The sequence below is a fragment of the Musca autumnalis genome, unplaced genomic scaffold, assembly GCF_047663935.1.
Source record: "Musca autumnalis isolate F117 unplaced genomic scaffold, ASM4766393v1 scaffold_1, whole genome shotgun sequence".
Classification (NCBI taxonomy): Eukaryota; Metazoa; Arthropoda; class Insecta; order Diptera; family Muscidae; genus Musca; species Musca autumnalis.
In genome coordinates this window covers 24,272,177-24,291,150 of record NW_027411644.1, presented here as the reverse complement: position 1 = coordinate 24,291,150, position 18,974 = coordinate 24,272,177, and the positions used below count along the sequence as shown (strand labels likewise).

General features: G+C 37.8%; 1 pseudogene; it reads left to right on the top strand.

Annotated features, from left to right (window-relative positions):
• The first annotated feature begins 12,976 nt into the window (after positions 1-12,976).
• The window catches only part of LOC141395015 (hexosaminidase D-like), a 142,482-nt pseudogene continuing 136,484 nt past the window's right edge, over positions 12,977-18,974 (top strand).

Genomic DNA, 18,974 nt, shown 5'->3' with positions numbered 1-18,974 from the left:
AACCTGTTGCATATGCCAGTATAACAATTCTGACAGGAAGCGGGCATACGTGTAGGGTTGAATTTCTATCGTTTTTTCGAACCTGTTCTACCTTCCTTATTGTACCATGGTTTATATATAACCGGATTTAACAAACCGACTGGGTTTTAAATGTCAATTCCATTGCTTATATTTCAAACAAATCCTCTCAAAGAAGGTTAACCCTGCAAAAAGCTCTAATATAAACAGCATATTACAATGAAATTTTTTCTAAAATATTTGCTCTTTTAACATCTTTCATCTAGAACTAAATTTCATGTTACTTTCATGCATCAACTCGAAAAAAGAACAAAACAAATTTATTCAAAAAATATTTGGGTGTTTTGTTGGCAAATTTGATGTATATATTTTCTTGATATATATTATAAATACATATTTCATTTATTCGGCGACTTATATTGAAATTTGATGGAGATTATTTTTGTATTTGACGTCTTCTATCTAGAATGAAGTTTTGTGGGACAAAACTTAATAAACTCAGATAAAGTACAACATTAAGACGATATTAATTGCATAAGCTTGTTCTACAATTACAAGGGTAAGCTTATAAAGAAGAGTTCCGTTTCGATTATTCTTTAATTATGACAAAAGCTTTTAACACAAAATTTCTCAAGTCTCGAAATCAAAATGTCGATTTTGAATAAAAAATCGATAGTCTCTCGCTTAAATACAAGTTTTTTATGTGTATAATAATCCACAAAAACATATAAAGAAAAATGTCATTTTGAGAAAACCTCGTTCAAAAATTTGTAAGTGGCCATAACCCCCGTAAAAAAGTTTTTAGTTTAAGTATTTCTGGTTTTTGTTTTTGTCTGATGATTCACTTTCAAATGTACTTTGTTTGATCTTATGTCATTTACAGCCTGTTTCACTATGTCGAACGAAAATGAAAACGAAAAAAAAAAAACAACTAAACTCGTGTATGATTTTTAAATTTTGTAGTTGTTTTAAAGCAAACACAAAGTCAATATTGCCATGGAAACCAAAGTTTAGGTGTTTTTCGTTCAAAATCATTTTCTATCGACATGGTGAAACAGATCCTTATAATTTAGTTAATAAGACCACTAAGTTGGTTTTTGCCAAAAAGTTTGTAACGCATCGAAATAATGGTCGTAGACCCATACATATATATATACCAAAATGAATGTCTCGACGAGCTGAGTCGATCTGGCTATGTGTGTCCGTCCGTCAGTCCGTCTGTCCGTCCATCTAAACCTTGTAATCACGCTACAGGTCGCAATTTTGATGGAGGTCCCGGAGGGGAAGAAGCCTATTAATTTTGGTGATGGTCGGATAATATTTAGGGGTCGGAATGGGCAAAAACTTATGTGGATAAAAAGGCAACGTTTTTTTCCAAAGCGAATATCTCAGCTTCTGTACGGGGTATACCAAAAGCAAACCCTAACAATAAAAGTAGAAAATATCACCTTTCTAATGATGTAAAGTGGGTTCTCGTAGGTGATCAAACAACGAAGATATCACAATAGTCGCAAATAAAACCCAAATTTTCATTTTTGCGATTTTAATTATAATGACGAATATCACAACTTTGGTTGGGGACTTTCCAAAAGCAAAGCCATTTTTCCACTTTTTTGGAAATCACGCTAGAGGTCTCAATTTTGATCGGATCGTCACGAAATTTTGGGGGCTAATGGGGATCCTACAGTGAAAGAAGCCTATTGATTTTGGTGATGGTCGGATAATATTCAGGGGTCGGAATGGGCAAAAAACTTATATGGAGAAAAAGTCAACACTTTATTTCAAAGCAAATATCTCTGCTTCTAAAAGGGGTATATCAAAAGCTGATGAAAGTAGAAAATATCACCTTTGCAACGATGTTACGAAGGTTGTCGTATGTGGTCAAACAACGAAGATATCGCAAAAGCCGCTGATAGAACACAACTTTTCATTTTTGAGATTTTAATAATAATGACGAATATCACAGCTTTGGTTCGGGACCTTCCAAAAGCAAAGTCTGACAATGAAAGTAAAAAATCCCATCATTACAATGATGTAAAGCAGGTTGGCGTAGGTATCCAAATAATGGAGATATCGCAATAGTCGGTAATACATCCCATTTTTTCCACTTTTTTGGAAATCACGCTACAGGTCGAAGTTTTAATTGGATCGTCACGAAATTTAATTGGGTTCCCACAGAGGAAAAAACCTTTTGATTTTTGATAATGGTCGGATACCGTTCAGGGGTCGGAATGTGACAAAAAAAAATATTTGGAAAAAAGACTAACGTTTTATTTCAAAGTTAATATCTCCCTTCTGTATTAGATATACCTAATACAGAAGGGAGATATTCTGTATTAGGAAAGGAAAGTAGATAATATCACCTTTACAACGATGTGAAGTAGGTTGTCATAGGTGGTCAAACAACAGAGATATCGCAATAGTCGGTAATGCATCCCGTTTTCCATTTTTGTGGAATCACACTACGAAATTTTGATCGGATCCTCACGAAATTTTCGGGGTTGATGGGGATCTAACAGAGAAAGAAGTTTAGTGATGGTTGGCATACATCCCACTTTTCCATTTTTTATTTGGGTTGTACTTTCGATGCACTTAAATGCGTTTCAAAAAATTGACCTGTATTAATGAAGACATTCAGAGCAAAGACGCTAAGCTATCCCAATTTTAATATTTTGAATTTTATTAGTCAAAAGCTTATGAACACAAGTAGTGGTTTAGGGTATCACATAGTCGGCCCCGACCCGACTATAGCCTTGGCTCACTTGTTATAAGTTTATTTAAGTTTTCGATTTAATGTATGTTATTTGATATTATGTTTACATATAACCGGATTTAATAAAACTACTTGGTCAAATGACAATTCCATTGCTTATACGTCAAATAAATCATCATAAGAAAGGTCAACCCTGCAAAAGTCTACAATGTAAACAGTCTATTAATTTTTGTTCAGAACATAAATGTATTTATTTTTAGATACATGTACATTTTCGGTTTTAATTGTAGTTTTTCGTTTTTTTTTTATATATTTCCAATAAAACATTAGGTTAGGTTAGGTTAGGTTAGGTTGAAAAGAGGGGCGAATATAAGAATCGCCACATGCCCGTATGGGGCATACACTTAAGCCAGTATAGGCCTGTTGTGCGCTCTAATTTCGGAAGCCTAAGGGGAATAAATTTTTTATTGCTTAATTTATTGAAAAGAAAATAAATTTATCAGTTAAGAAATTCTGTGCCATTGACATAATCTCTTAAGTTTTTGAACTCGCTTGCCCTAATTTGGTGGAGTTCTGGTATAGTGTTATTTCCTAGAAATTGGTTTCTTAGCGTCGCGAAGGCTGGGCAATGACAGAGATAGTGTTCCAACGTTTCGTCGTCCTCTCCGCATGCTCTGCATTCGCTGCTTTCTGCACAACCGATTTTGTGCAGGTGTGCTTGTAGCCCTAGGTGTCCTGTAAAGATGCCTGTCAGTCTACTAATGTCTTTTTTACTCATTTGAAGGAGTTCCTTTGTTTTATCCTGGTCTGGGTTTCCCCAGAGGATTTTTGTATTTTTCCCTTTCTCTTCAGTATTCCAGAGGGATGTATGGGCGTTTTCTGCCCATGCTTTTAACTCTAGACGCGCCGCTTTTAAAGGCTTAGCATTATCTAGGCTTATCGTAGCTTGCTCTCTGGCTTGCCTTGCCAAGGAGTTGGCTATCTCGTTACCCCTAATCCCTTTATGTCCTGGTACCCATATAATGTTAACAGAACCATGGTGGGAGTAGTCGTTGATTGATTTTTTACACTGCAGGACAGTTTTTGATTTCACCGTCTTGCTTGTTATTGCTTTAATTGCTGCTTTACTGTCCGTTAGGATGTTTACAGTGATTGGCCTTGTGTTAGCTTTAAACCAGTTCAGACACTCTGTGATCGCTCGGATTTCGGCCTGTAGGATCGTATTATGATCCGGCAGTCGAAGGGAGATTCTAGTTTCCTGGTCTTCGATATATAGACCCAGACCCGTTCTCCCCCCTAGAACGGCCCCGTCTGTGAACCCACAGCTTCCAGTTGGCATCCGTTCTAGGGTTCCATCGATCCACATGTCCCTGTCTGGTATTAAAATTTCACACAAGGCGGATTCAATTGTTTCAGGTATACGGTCTGATACAATATGATCTATTGACTCACCCGTTGTAACCTGTAATATGTTTTGGTGGTATGTTTGGTGGTCTCTTACGATCCACTCGCTCATCGACTTAAGTCTTATAGCTGCGATGGCTGCCTCATACCTTACCTGAATTTCTATTGGGTGGACAAATAAAATTGTCTCTAAAGCCCTAGTTGGTGTAGTCCTCATTGCCCCGCTAATACTTAAGCAGCACGTTCTTTGGACTTTTTGCAGTACTTTTACGTTGCATTTTTTGTCCGTAGCTGTCCACCATACCACAGAAGCGTAAGTTAGAATCGGTCTAATTACGCTTCTGTATAACCAGTGTGTCATCCTAGGATTGAAACCCCATTTTGAGCCTATAGCTCTTCTGCAGGTTGACCAACATCTGTGGGCTTTATTAGCCCTTTCCTGAATATGGTCTCTCCATTTAAGTTTCCTGTCTAGAATTACTCCCAGGTACTTAATTGTTGGAGAAATGTTTATCATCTTATCTAGGAAAACGGGTTCTTCGTAAGCTCCTATTTTCGTTTTCTTAGTGAATAGACATAATTCTGTTTTTTTCCGGGTTGACATTTAGACCTCTCGGTCTAGCCCAGTTGTATGCTATTTTTAGAGCCGTTTCGGCCCTTCTACAGAGTATATTTGGATTCTTTCCCCTAAGAAGTATTATAACGTCGTCTGCATAGCAGATGGGTTCAAATCCTTCGTCGGTTAAGTTCCTTAGTAGACTATTTATGGTGGTAACCCATAGGAGAGGTGATAGTATTCCTCCCTGTGGCGTCCCCTGACCAACTTTGTCTCTTTTTGTTACGTCTTGTAGCGCGCAGCTTATCCATCTATTCCTTAGCATGTGGTCTATCCAGTGCCTCAAGGCCCGGTTTACCTGAAACTCGTCTAAGGAGTGGATTAGCGTTTCGGTGCTGACGTTGTTGAACGCTCCTTCGATGTCGATTCAAACTGCGAGAGTATACAATTTCATCTCGAAGGTTCTCTCTATGTGGTGTACTACCTCATGTAATGCGGTTTCCACTGATCTACCTTTTACGTATGCATGTTGTTTGTACTTGATCATATCGTTAGGGATGTTACTCTTTATCATGGTGTCGACCGTCCGTTCCATTGTTTTGAGTAAGAATGAAGTTAAACTTATCGGACGATAAGATTTTGGTATTGCATAACTTGACTTGCCGGGCTTGGGAATGAATACTACCCTTGCCTCTTGCCAGGCCAATGGAGTATACGCAAAGTTTAAGCAAGCATTGAAAATCTCGACCAGATTGGACGAAATATAGTCCACTTCCCTTTGAAGTAAGGCTGGGAAAATCTGGTCTGGTCCCGCTGCTTTGTATGGTGAGAAGCTCATTATTGCTTCTTTAATCATCAAGTTGTTGATTTTTGGTGCTTCTTCTGATGCATAAGCTATCTCCATCGGTGACACTGTATGTGCCGTAGTACTCGACGGGAAGTGCGTTCTCATCAGAAGGCTTAGAGTTTCCTCGGCTGTTTCCATCTTTTTACCCGTCTCATCAACCAGAAGCTCGGGTTGTGAGTGAGTTTTAGATAGAAACTTTTTAATTTTATAGACGTCATTCACGCTATCTACCTGTTCACAAAAAAGCTTCCAGGAGTTCCGTTTGGCGTTTCTTGTCATTTTGTTGTATTCTTTTAGTTTTGTTCGGTAGTTGTCCCAGAATACAGCTGCTTTTTTACGTTTTGCCCTATTGTAAAGTCTTCGGACCTCTTTGCCTTTGTTACGAATTTCCCCTGTCATCCAGGGTTTTTCGTAGGCAGATTTCCTCTCTCGAAGTGGACAACTTTCTTCGAAAGACCTTACTAGAGCCTCTGTTAGTTTATTGACATTCCTATCAATATCTTCTTTGCTTAGGCAAACCTCAACTTCTTGCCCTAGTCTATCTTTAACTTGTTTTCCGAATTTAGCCCAATTAGTTTTGGATTTATTTCGGAAAGTTATCGGATTCGGCGGTGGCCTTGATATTTTAAACCTAATATACCTATGGTCAGAGAAGGAGTGTTCCTTTGAAACTCTCCACTCATGTACCTCGTTTATTAGATTTTCTGAACATATTGTTACATCTAATACTTCCTCCCTAACTCTGTTAACAAAGGTTGGTGTATTTCCTATGTTAAGGGTTATCAGGTCGTTAGTATTCAAAAATTCTAGAAGGGCTTGACCCCTCTTGTTAGTATTAGTACTACCCCACGAAATGTGGTGAGAGTTAGCATCGCTACCTACTAGTACTTCGTTACCTGTTTGCTTGATTTTCCTCACCAGTTGCTGTAGCTCCGACGAAGGTGGTAATGTCGGCGAGTCGAACGGCAGGTAGATTGATGCGAGGTATATATTACCATTCCCTTGCTTCAACACTGTGGCGTCCGAGGTTGACAACTCTGGGGAGAAAAGAAAGCATAAGTTTTTATGGCATATAATACAGGTCCTCGGTCGGTTTCCTGTATTAGCGTAAAAGAGTTGGTAATTAATGTGGTTTAGTCCGGAAACCTTGTTCTTTACGGTCCAAGGTTCCTGGATTAAACCGATGTGTATTTTACCTTTGTTTATTTTATCCATCAGGGCTTGAGTTGCCGTTTCGCTCCGATGGAGGTTTATCTGGATGACCTCAATCATGAGTCATCCAGTAAGCGTGCTTCTTGGGAGTCGCTGATGGCTTCGACCCCCTCTTCGGAATTGCTCGGTGGTTTGTCCTCCTTGCTGGTTTGGTGGGCATCCTCTTCTTCTTCCCCGACTCGTGCCCTTCCAACTTTAAAGGTGACTGCATTACAGATGTAGTACGCCTTACCCTTTGTCTTTGTAAGACTGGATAGTGAGAGGTCGTCAATTCCAACCACAAGGAGAGTGCCATCCTCTTTCTCCTCCCTGTGGAAGACTTCCCACCTCTTCACTTCCAAGGTCTCATTTTGTTTGCCAAAGACCTCGAGCATGCGTTCTGTCTCGAACTTGCAGCCATACCCTTTGACGTAAACCGTCGCTTTAGTCAGATGAGGTATCTCGTCCTTCCTCACCAGCTTCAATTTTCCGCCTTCCCAAGGAGTTGTCACACTGTTGATGACTTCCTCGAGAGCGGCCGGGTTCGCGTGCGGTCCCAAGTGGTATACTAAGAGGTCCCCTTTGAGCTCGCTGCTGACTATTTTTATTGGCCCACTCTTTAGAATGTGTTCCAGTATTTTATCGCTGACCATATTTTCGATGGCCTGCTGGTGTTCTTTAGGTAATCTGCCGGACCCTCTACTGGTATCGATCACTGCATAGCACCTCTCGTCCCTGTAGTTCTTCCTGGCCACCTTGGCGTAAGTAGATGGCGGCTCCGAGCCAGTCTCTGCGCCCATCTTCCTCTTCTGGAAGGCCCTGGGCTTCTTATCAGAGCCCTTGGTACTTCCAGAGGATTCCGCGGTCGCGCTCACCTTCTTCGTGCCCGAGCACTCCTTTTCGCCCTCCGTCGAAGGGTTCTTTGGGCAGTCTCCTTCGCGTGGGGTTTGAGAGGAATTGCTTGGGGCATTTGATGGTGGGAAGCTCATTTTCTTCTTACTTGGTTTGGCGGTATTTTCTTCCTCTGGAGATCTAATCCTCTTCGCCGCTTCCGAGGAAGTGGAGGGATTGTTGATCTCTTTTGGTGCGGCCCGCTGTTTTTTGTTTAGCTGTGCCTGGATCCTCTGGTACCTACGTCTCTGGGCTCCAGTCCACCGAACTTTTTTCTCCGTTGTAAGTTTAGATATGCTTTCGCTTACCTCTTCTACCATCTTGTGGACCTCCTCGTTAACGGGCTTCTCCACAACGGTGGTGTTGATTTTGCAACTGCTGTCTGATTCGGAGTCAGGGTCGCTCCCATCCTCGGATGGCTGGGTCCAGATTAAACTCTCCCTTCGCTTCCCTTTCTCCTCATCTTTTTTACCTTTCGGTTGCGTGCTTGTAGCAGTACCGTCGACCACAGATGCCAAGGCACCCACATCTGTGGGAGATGTTTGCTCACGATCGCTTGATGACGACGAGGTGTGACTCGCAGGCAGATCACTATTCCCCTCCGGTACTGGGTTATTTAGGCCCTGCACCGTAACTTTTATTCCTTCTTTGTCCTCCATGTTTGTTTTTTGTTTTAGGGGAACACCCCCGTAGTCAGTTTTTTGTCCGCGGGAACCTCAGAGGTTCCAGAGGTAGGTGGTCGTGCCACTCCACCCTAGACGGGTCATGTCACAAGTGATTTCCCTCGTAAATGATAGAGTAGCCCGACCATCCACCTCCCCCTATCCGCCGGTGGGGACGCGCCCGGTAGGAGAACTGACAAACACCCTCGGGAATAAAACATTAACCAAACATTAAACATTGGCATTTTTCTTTCATTTGGTTAGTAATTGGAGTCAAATTTAATAAGGTGATCCAAAAGGCAAATTCAAGCCGTAGCCTTCACTTGTTGTCAATTCTTTTTTTGTGCGAAATATTCCCAAAATGAAAAAAACGGTAAAATATTCTTCGATAAGCTTAAATAAAGATGTTGTACACAGATATTCTTTACAGAAGCCAAATATTTGTTATTTTTGTTTGACTAAAAATACAGTGAGTGTCGAAAATATTCGGTTTTCAGTTTTACTCAAGGCATATTTATATAAGGTAGAAGTGACAATCAGCTGTATTCTTACTTACAGTCAACCAAAAAAGTCTACATACACCCTATAAATCTCAAGTTTTAAGGGTAAGGAAGCATTTTTATGCAAATCCAAGTACATAGTTCTATTTCATATCCCTAAAAAACAATATTACATACAACAAAAATATATTCCATAATACGAATAACGGTAAATTCTATAAAAATTAAAAAAATAATAGGGAAAAAGTGTACATACACCCAATGAAATATTAAGATTACCGTAAAATTTATGGAATAAGCAATACAAATTTTACATTTTATTGCTTTATCAAATGTCTCTGGTTGCCTATGATATATTTTAGACAAAATAGGAACATATTTGTGGATTAATTGCCGTTATTTAATGTCAGACTTCGCTTATAGCTCGTTAAGGCGGACCCTTGTAGATATCTTTGAGTTTTTCAGTCTGGTAGTTTATGAAACCCCAGGAAATACTGTGGGACTAAATATTTTGAGATCCTAGAGCGCTTTGAAGTTGTTTTTATGGATAATATATGCTCCTGAGCTTCGCTAAATATACGAATTCCTGAGGTTTCTCATAAATTTTATAGTTTTCACAACATTCCAAGGGGCAAATTACATGCAGAAGCCTTCGAATTCGAATTCGTATATTTAGCGAAGCTCAGGAGCATATATTATCCACAAGAAAAACTTCATAGCGCTCTTGGATCCCAAAATTGTTAGTCCCACTATTAATCCACAAATATGTTCCTATTTTGTCTAAAATATATCATAGACAACTAGAGACATTCGATTAAGCAATAAAATGTAAAATTTGTATTGCTTATTCCATAAATTTTACGGTAATCTTAATATTTCATTGGGTGTATGTACACTTTTTCCCTATTATTTTTTTAATTTTTATAGAATTTACCGTTATTCGTATTATGGAATATATTTCTGTTGTATGTAATATTGTTTATTAGGGATATGAGATAGAACTATGTACTTGGATTTTCATAAAAATGCTTTCTTACCCTTAAAACCCGAGATTTGTAGGGTGTATGTAGACTTTTTTGGTTGACTGTATGTCTTATGCCAGACTATGAAAATTTTCATTGAAAACTCTTTCTCATTTTCTTCTAAAATTTCATTGACATCCACACACGTATATGAAATCAAATGAAAATTTTGATATTTTCCTTGCTTTACATTGGTTTGAGAGTTACGAATTTAAACACAAAGAATAATTTCAGATTACTGAACCTTGTGTACAGAGTTTCCCCCCTTCACACCACTTGCCTATAAACTCATTTTCACGTACATGAAAATTTTCATAGTCTGGCATAAGACTATATTGAAACATCGAAATTTGCTACCATAAAATAACACTTTTCATCCTAAACGTGTAATAGAAATTACCTACTAGAGTTGTGAATGCTTTACATTTATATTTTGATTTAAATTTGTTCTATTTTAGAGGATTTTTGAAATGTATTTACGTTTTTACTAAAAAAATTTGGAACGACCCTATTATTCAATATTTTCTTTGACAATTAATTTTAAATGACAACAATGTTGTTTTTGTAAATTTGTTAGTTGTTGTAATTCATGCACATGGTACAAATACACAGGTAGCCGCATCGGCAATTGTTGGTAACATAAGATGTCAAAATTTGACATCAATTCAATGCAATTGACACATTATGTTACCATCAGCTGGCTTGATAATGCTACCTGTATTATTGTACCATGTTCATGCATATACCTTGTATCAAGGCATATTTATACAAGGTAGAAGTGACAATCAGCTGTATTCTTATTATACCCTATACCACAATGTGGAAAAGGGTATTATAAGTTTGTTTTGGTAAAAATTCATGTAACACCGCGAAATATTCGTCGGAGACCCCCAATGTGGTATACCAATCTCGACGAGATAAAGCGATTTTGAGATGTGTGTCTGTCCGTCCGTCCGTCCGTCTGTCCATTATAAATTGTAAACACGCTCCGCAATTATGGACCGATCGTCACGAAATTTTGTATGGAGGTCGGGTTCAGATCAGAATAGATCCCTATTCTTATTGGTGATGATCGTGAAATATTTAGCGGGTGAAATGGACCAAAAACATAATATTTATCCAATTTTCTAGCGGCTCTGTAGGTCTCAATAATAGTCCGATCAACGCGTAATTTTAAATAAGGTAAGAGTATATCACAGAGGAGAAGCTTGCAATTTGAGATGGCGATCAGATAATATTTAGAGGGTTAAATGGACCAAAACTTTTGTGTGAAAATTGTTAAAATTTTTAATATACGGCTTATATCTTAATTCCTGGAAGTGACATTCCGGACAAGTGAGATATACTTGAAAGTGGAACGCTTGACCTTTAAATTGATGCCAATTATGTTGGTGTGCATGATCAGATAACAGAGTTACAGCCTAATATATTTCGTTATTTGTTTGTAATGTAATAATAAACTCGCTAGAAGTCGCAATTATGCATCAATAGTCACGAAATTTTCCACCGGGTAAGAGTATAGGTCGAAAAAGATGCCTACAATTTTGAATGATGATCTGATATTCTTTAGCGGCTGAAATGGACCATTACTTTTGTATGAAAAATATAAAAATTTTATTTTTGGTCGATATTTTAATTCCTTGGGGACATATATATTTCGCAAAGTAGCCTACATATGGAAAAAAACTACTGACCTTTCCTCTGATGTAAATTGCAATAAAATGTTTGCTAGATAACGGGCCTACTGCCTAATATATAATGGGTTCTGTGTAGAGAACCACATTTTTATCCCATGCTACATATTGTCTCTCCAAAAGTTTATGTAACACCACGCAATATTCGTCCTATGGTATGCCAAAATTCATATCTCGGCGAGATAAAACGATTTAGCGATGTGTGTCCATCCATTAAAAATTGTAAACAAGCTTAAGGTCGCAATTATGGACTGATTGTAATGAATTTTTTAAGGAGGTTGGGTTCGGGCCAGAATAGAAATGATTAGTTTTTGGTGATGATCGTGAACTGTTCAGGGGATGAAATGGACCAAAAACAAAATTTTAACCAATTTTGTAGCGGCTCTGTGGTCAAAATAATAACCCGCAAAATTTTAAACAAAGTTTGAGTTTATGATGAAGAATAAGCGTACAAACCAACGTGAAAATCAGATAATACTTAGCATATTAAATGGACTGAAACTTTTGCGTTAAATTGGTAAAAATTTCAATAACGTAGCGATTAAACAACGGAAGTAGTAGTACTACATAAGTGGGTTTCATTACATTTTAGTTTGTGTGAACTAAATTTTTCTTTCCTGCTACAAAAATGTCTTTGTCATGCTAGATAACTTTTTGGTTTTGGTCATAAGTATTATACATTACATCTCTGATATTTGATAATTAAATTTTCACAATCATTGAAAAGCAGTTCCGTGGAGAGCGATTGTCCAGGGATAGTGGTATAGGGTATCCCATGGTCGGCTCCGTCCGACTATAGACTTTGCTTACTTGTTTTTTTGTAAATTTAGTTTTCAAAATGTAATAGGGTCTACTCATGAAATTTGAAACTTTGAAATTTGCTACCATAAAATACTGTTTTTCTTCCTAAACGTGTAATAAAATTGACATACGATAGTTCTGAATGCTTTATGTTTACATTGTCATTCAAATTTGTTCTATTTTGGAGGATTTTCAAAATGTATTTATGCTTTTCCTGAGAAAATTTTTGGAACGACCCTATTATTCAATATTTTCTTTGACAATTAATTTTCAATACCAACAATGTTGTTTTTGTAAATTTGTTAGTTGTTGTAATTCATGCACATACCTTCTATAAATTTACCTTGCCTTGTATAAATTTGCCTTGGGAAAAACCTAAAAAAATACATGTATTTCAAATTTGAAATAAATGTATTTTGTTGTTGTTACGAAGAACGCACACCCAACAGGCAATAATTTAAGTTTTGCCTTTACGACTACAAAAAATGGATTTCAGAATCGCACGACAGTTGTGCTAAAACTCACGTGATGTAAATGCACTATAATACATTTTTCACTCTATCGACTTCAATTCTCTCTACAACCAAAAGTCGACTTCGATTTGTAGACTTTTCAAATTAAAGAAGTCGAATAATCAAAAGTCGACTTATGTATCCCTAGTACAATAATTTCTCGCATATCTATCTTTGGATATTGTGGTTGTGTTTCGGTTAGTGAAAAACAAAGAGATGAATTGATTTACAATAAAAACCTAAAAACTATTATTAAGAGACTGGTAAGTAAAATTAGTATTTATTGTTCTTTTGTTGTTATGGTGTTTATTTGTAATGACACACTAATGTGTACCTCCACTTGCAAATATTTGTTTTGATAAATTTTGTTGATGGAGGTTACTAGAGTTGCCAACTTTTATAAAAGATTTGCTTATTTTTTGTGTTGTACCGGCATGTGTTGCCATACTTGGCACAAGCTTACCGTTAATAAACGGCGTTGAAAGTTTAAACAATTAAAACAGCATGTAATATAAAATGAATACAAATTTCGGTTTTTGCTTAGAATTCCAAAATCTTCGAGGAAATGAAACTTTTATATAGTGACCTATTAATTATTTGCTTGTTTGGTCTCTAAATAAGTAAATAATTTTTGGTTCGGTAACTCAAAAAATTAGTTAGATAACACTGTGCGACACGAAAAAAATTAACCACATTCTGACACCGCAGCGTGATAGAAGACGAAAAATAAGAAGACACGTGTCTCGGCGTTTTTCCCTGTTACTTCGAATTTCGCGGTTATGGGCCCCCAAAGACCTGAGGCCTTGATGTCAAAAAAGGACCATTTTGGCAGGCTCGTATCTTCTAAACCGCTAAGAATTTTGGTTTACTCGTGGAGGCAAAGTTGTAGTTCTCATCTTAAAGAATAATAATTGTGGAGACATAAAATCCATTCAACCTCATCTTCAAGGTCAAAATCGTTAAAGTCAAGTTTCCGTTATAATTTTTCTCAGATTTTGGCCTACAGATATCAAACCGATCAAAATTGAATCAAACAACCAACTACAAAAATGTACCTTAGATCTCAATAAACAACTTTCTAGAACATAAGAACCCTGTAGAAATGGTTCTTAAAGGTCAAAATAGCAAAACAAATGCACTTTTTATTTTCGTTTTTCGGTTTCTGCTCCATAGAAATTAAACCATTCAAAATTCAAGAAAACATTCAAGCACAATAATGTAGCGAATATTTCAGTATACAACTTTGTGGAACATCAGATCCCACTACGAACTGTTCTTAAAGGTCAAAATAGCAAAAAAAAACTTTAGAAAATATTCGATTATTATACTCTTTTCTCCGATTCTGGTCCATAGATACAGAACCGTTCAAAATTCAAGAATACAAGCAACTACAAAAATTTACCTAAGATCTTAGTTAACAACTTTCTAGAACAAATGCACATTCTAAGAGCGGCCCTTTCAGCTCTAGGTACATTTTTGTAGTTAGTTGTTTGATTCAATTTTGATCGGTTTGATATCTGTAGGCCAAAATCTGAGAAAAAATTATAACGGAAACTTTACCTTAACGATTTTGACCTTGAAGAAAAGGTTGAATGGATTTTATGTCTTGACAATTATTATTCTTTAAGATGAGAGCTACAACTTTGCCTCCACGAGTAAACCAAAATTCTTAGCCGTTTAGAAGATATGAGCCTGACAAAATTGTCCTTTTTGACATCAAGGCCTCAGGTTTTTGGGGGCCCATAACCGCGAAATTCGAAGTAACAAGGAAAAACGCCGAGACACGTGTCTTCTTATTTTCCGTCTTCCATTACGCTGCGGTGTCAGAATATGGTTAATTTTCCATGACACAAAAAATTACACACAGTGTAACCGCACTACAGTTTCGGGCGTAGAACTTGTAGCTCCAGCGTGTTTTTTACTTCGTTTTGCAGTAATGTTTACCTCCTTGTCACTCTTGATAAAATAGATTCCTTTAAATCATCTATGAAAATTTCTAATTGTGTGAGTAAAGTGATATTAGCTAGAACAGTTCGGAGAAAGCTTGGATATAACAAATTAACAGGACGAATAAGTTCCACTGTTTACGAGGTTATCCTTCGCATTTGGGTGTCCTCGGACTCAAACAAGAAAACATGGGGAAATATCCCTGTAGAGTGCTTCAAGGGAATGGCAATTCATGCACGGTCAAAAAACAGTTATGAACGAAGGTGGCAACTTAATGATATGGGGCAGTTTTTCTTGGCATAGTGTGGGTCCGATATATAGTATTATTGATACTCGGTTCATATTCGAATACAATTAATTTTTGGGAATTGTAATATTACTATATGCCTTATAAAATATTCATCCTCAAGCGGTATGTCAAAGATTCGTTCCAAGACCAAGTCCACTTCTTTGGGTACCTCCCACACAAAATTTCAAAAATGTTCGCAAAGTGCAGTTAAGGTATATGTCTCGGCTGGATTTGAAAATTTTTCAGACAATTGTATTTCTGTCCCTATTTCGACTGCACAATATTTTCGGGGGCAAATCCTTCCTAAGATAATCGCTCAAAAACACCAACATACGCTTCCGTGAGCAACCAAAATTGCTCATGAGCACGATAACTTAATAATTGGATATCCAATTTGGCCGTAATATTTTCTAGTCATATTCACAGAAGAAGAACATTCTACAACTACAATAGAATAAGCATTCGAAGATTTCATAGAAAACTGAGGAAAGGATTGGACGAATACACCCTTCCGATTGATATAAATTCTAGTATAGCTGAGGTAGACGCAAGTGTGGATGGACTCAGCTCTGTCTTCAAAAGAGCAATTTTTGAGAGTATTCCGAGACAAAGAGTAAGGTGACGTTTCAAGGCGGATATCAGGAACCTAAGCATAATCATCAAGGATCTGTTTACAACCCACTAGAGGGATCGCTTTAAGTCATACCTAGAAAATATCTGAGTTTATTCCAAAACTTTTGGAAAAGTGAACAGGGCTGCTGGTCTCTCCTTTAAGCAGCCTATTGGTAGATCGGGAAATCGATTACCAACAACGGTCAAAAAGCAGAAATCCTGGCAGACCATATTCAGGATATTCAACAAATGGATAAAGCATTGGACAATACATTTCGTAACCTCGTCGAGGCGAAAGTATGGAGAACAAGTAAGAACGGCGTTAAGTTCGGCCAGGCCGAACTTGTTATACCCTCCACCACAAGTTGTATTGAAGTAAAATTTAATAATTAGTTTCCTTTCGTGTATGAAGAAGACTTAATACTAAATTTCAGCAAATTCGGTAAAACAATGTGAGGCACCATTCTATGGGGGCTATTTCAAAACGTCGATCTATACCGACAAATTTCTGACGGAAAGTTTTTAGACTCAAAGAAGACTAAATACCAAATTTCCTATATTTCGGCAAGAGAATGTGGCTAAAACTTAAAAAATACCGAAAATCAAGAAGTACGCTTCTATGGGGATATAGGAAGACGTGGACCTATACTGATAATACTCTTCTGGAATATTTTATAACTCTTGGAAGACGAAATAACGAATCAGCATTTCGGTTGGATATTGACGTCACAATCTTCAGTATTACGAAATTCGGGAGGTACCGTTCTATGGGGGCTATATCGAAACGTGGACCTTTACCGCCGAAATTTAGTCGGAAATAGGGCAATATGAAAGCGCGGACCTGTACAGACAAATTTCTGGCGAACAGTTTTATATCACATTGAAGACTTAATACCAAATTTCAGCCATTTTGGTGGAATATTGAAGGCACAACCTTCAAAATACTTAAAATAGGGAGGTACCTTACCATGGCTATATGAAGGCGTGGACCTATACCGAAAAATTTAAAGGGGAAGTTTGAGTACCCCCATCGAAGTCTAAATACAAAATTTCAGCCATTTCGGTGGAATATTGAGGCCACAACCTTCAAAATACCGAAAATCGGGAGGTACAGTTCTATGGGGGCTATATGAAGGCATTGACCGATACCAACAAAGTTCTGGGGGAAAGTTTTATACCACCAACGTAGACTGTGTACCACATTTCAGCCATTTTGGTGTGATAATGAAGGTAAAACCTTCAAAATACCGAAAATCGGGAGGTACCGTTCTATGGGGGCTATATGAAGGCGTGGACCGATATTGACAAAATTCTGGGGGAAAGTTTTGTACCCCTAAAGAAGACTACGTACCAAATTTCAGCCATTTTGGTAGGTTAATGAAGGTAAAACCTTCAAAATACCGAAAATCGGGAGGTACCGTTCTATGGGGGCTACATGAAGGTGTGGACCGGTACCAACAAAATTCTGGGGGAAAGTTTTATACCCCTAAAGAAGACTACGTACCAAATTTCAGCCTTTTTGGTGTGATAATGAAGGTAAAACCTTCAAAATACCCAAAATCGGGAGGTACCGTTCTATGGGGGCTATATGAAGGCGTGGACCGATACCGATAAAATTCTGGGGGAAAGTTTTGTACCCCTAAAGAAGACTACGTACGAAATTTCAGCCATTTTGGTAGGTTAATGAAGTTAAAACCTTAAAAATACCGAAAATCGGAAGGTACCGTTCTATGGGGGCTATATCAAAACGTATACCGATATATCCCATTTTCATTACCAACCATCCTGCAAGTAAAAAAAAAACTTCTGTACCAAATATTGATTCTCTATCTTTAAAATTGCGAGCTGTATCTTGATTTCAACAGACAGACGGATGGACGGACAGACCGACATGGTCAAATCGACATAGAATTTTATGCTGATCAATAATATATATACTTTATAGGGTCTCCGATGAATATTTCGATGTGTTACAAACGGAATGACAAATTTAATTATACCCTCCATATGGTGGAGGGTATAAAAATACGCCCCTGGTAGACTTCAGCAATAAAATGAACGGCAATGCAATAACTGTAGGCAGCACGTCTATATAGAATGATTGAAGATTCGTTGATCCTGACATGGTCGGATCAGCAAAGAGGACGTCAAAGAAATCTTGTGGTATTGACAAGATCCCGGACGTTGTGTTGAAGAAAGCAGGATAAGTCGTAATATTTTTTCTGACCATCGGCTACTTTTCCTCGGCCTGGAAGCACTTGTAGTTCCGATTCCGAATCCTGGATCTAATACTTTCCTATGTGGAATCTGTAGGCCAATTTCACCCTTTAGGAAACGGTTTGAACACTTATAAATCACATCAATCGGGGAAGAATACTGAGGGACTGTTAGTTTGGATTCAGCTCAGGTCATTCCACCACTCACGCATTGGCAGTCTTCTGTACATACGTGACAGTTGGCTTCCACTTTGCCAAAGCATATGACACCGTTTGGCAACATGGTATCCAATACAAGATACATTCATTCGGATTCGACCAACAGACTAGCCGCATGGTGCGATGTTTCCTTGATGACTTTTCCTACACAAAAGTTCACCGGAGATGACTTTTCCAATACAAATGTTCACCGGAGATGACTTTTCCTATACAAAAGTTCACCGGAGATGATTTTTCCAATACAAAAGTTCACCGGAGATGACTTTTCCTATAAAAAAGTTCACCGGAGATGACTTTTCCTATACAAAAGATCACCGGAGATGACTTTTCCTATACAAAAGTTCAGCGGAGATGACTTTTCAAATGCAAAAGTTTACAGGAGATGATTTTTCCAATACAAAAGTTCACCGGAGATGACTTTTCCTATACAAAAGATCACCGGAGATGACTTTTCCTATACAAAAGTTCACCGGAGATGACTTTTCCAATACAAAAGTTCACCGGAGATGACTTTTCCTATACAAAAGTTCAACGGAGATGACTTTTCCTATACAAAAGATCACCGGAGATGACTTTTCCTACACAAAAGTTCAGCGGAGATGACTTTTCCAATGCAAAAGTTCACCGGAGATGATTTTTCCAATACAAAAGTTCACCGGAGATGTCTTTTCCTATACAAAAGTTCACCGGAGATGACTTTTCCTATACAAAAGATCACCGGAGATGACTTTTCCTATACAAAAGTTCAGCGGAGATGACTTTTCAAATGCAAAAGTTCACAGGAGATGATTTTTCCAATACAAAAGTTCACCGGAGATGACTTTTCCTACACAAAAGTTCACCGGAGATGACTTTTCCAATGCAAAAGTTCACCGGAGAT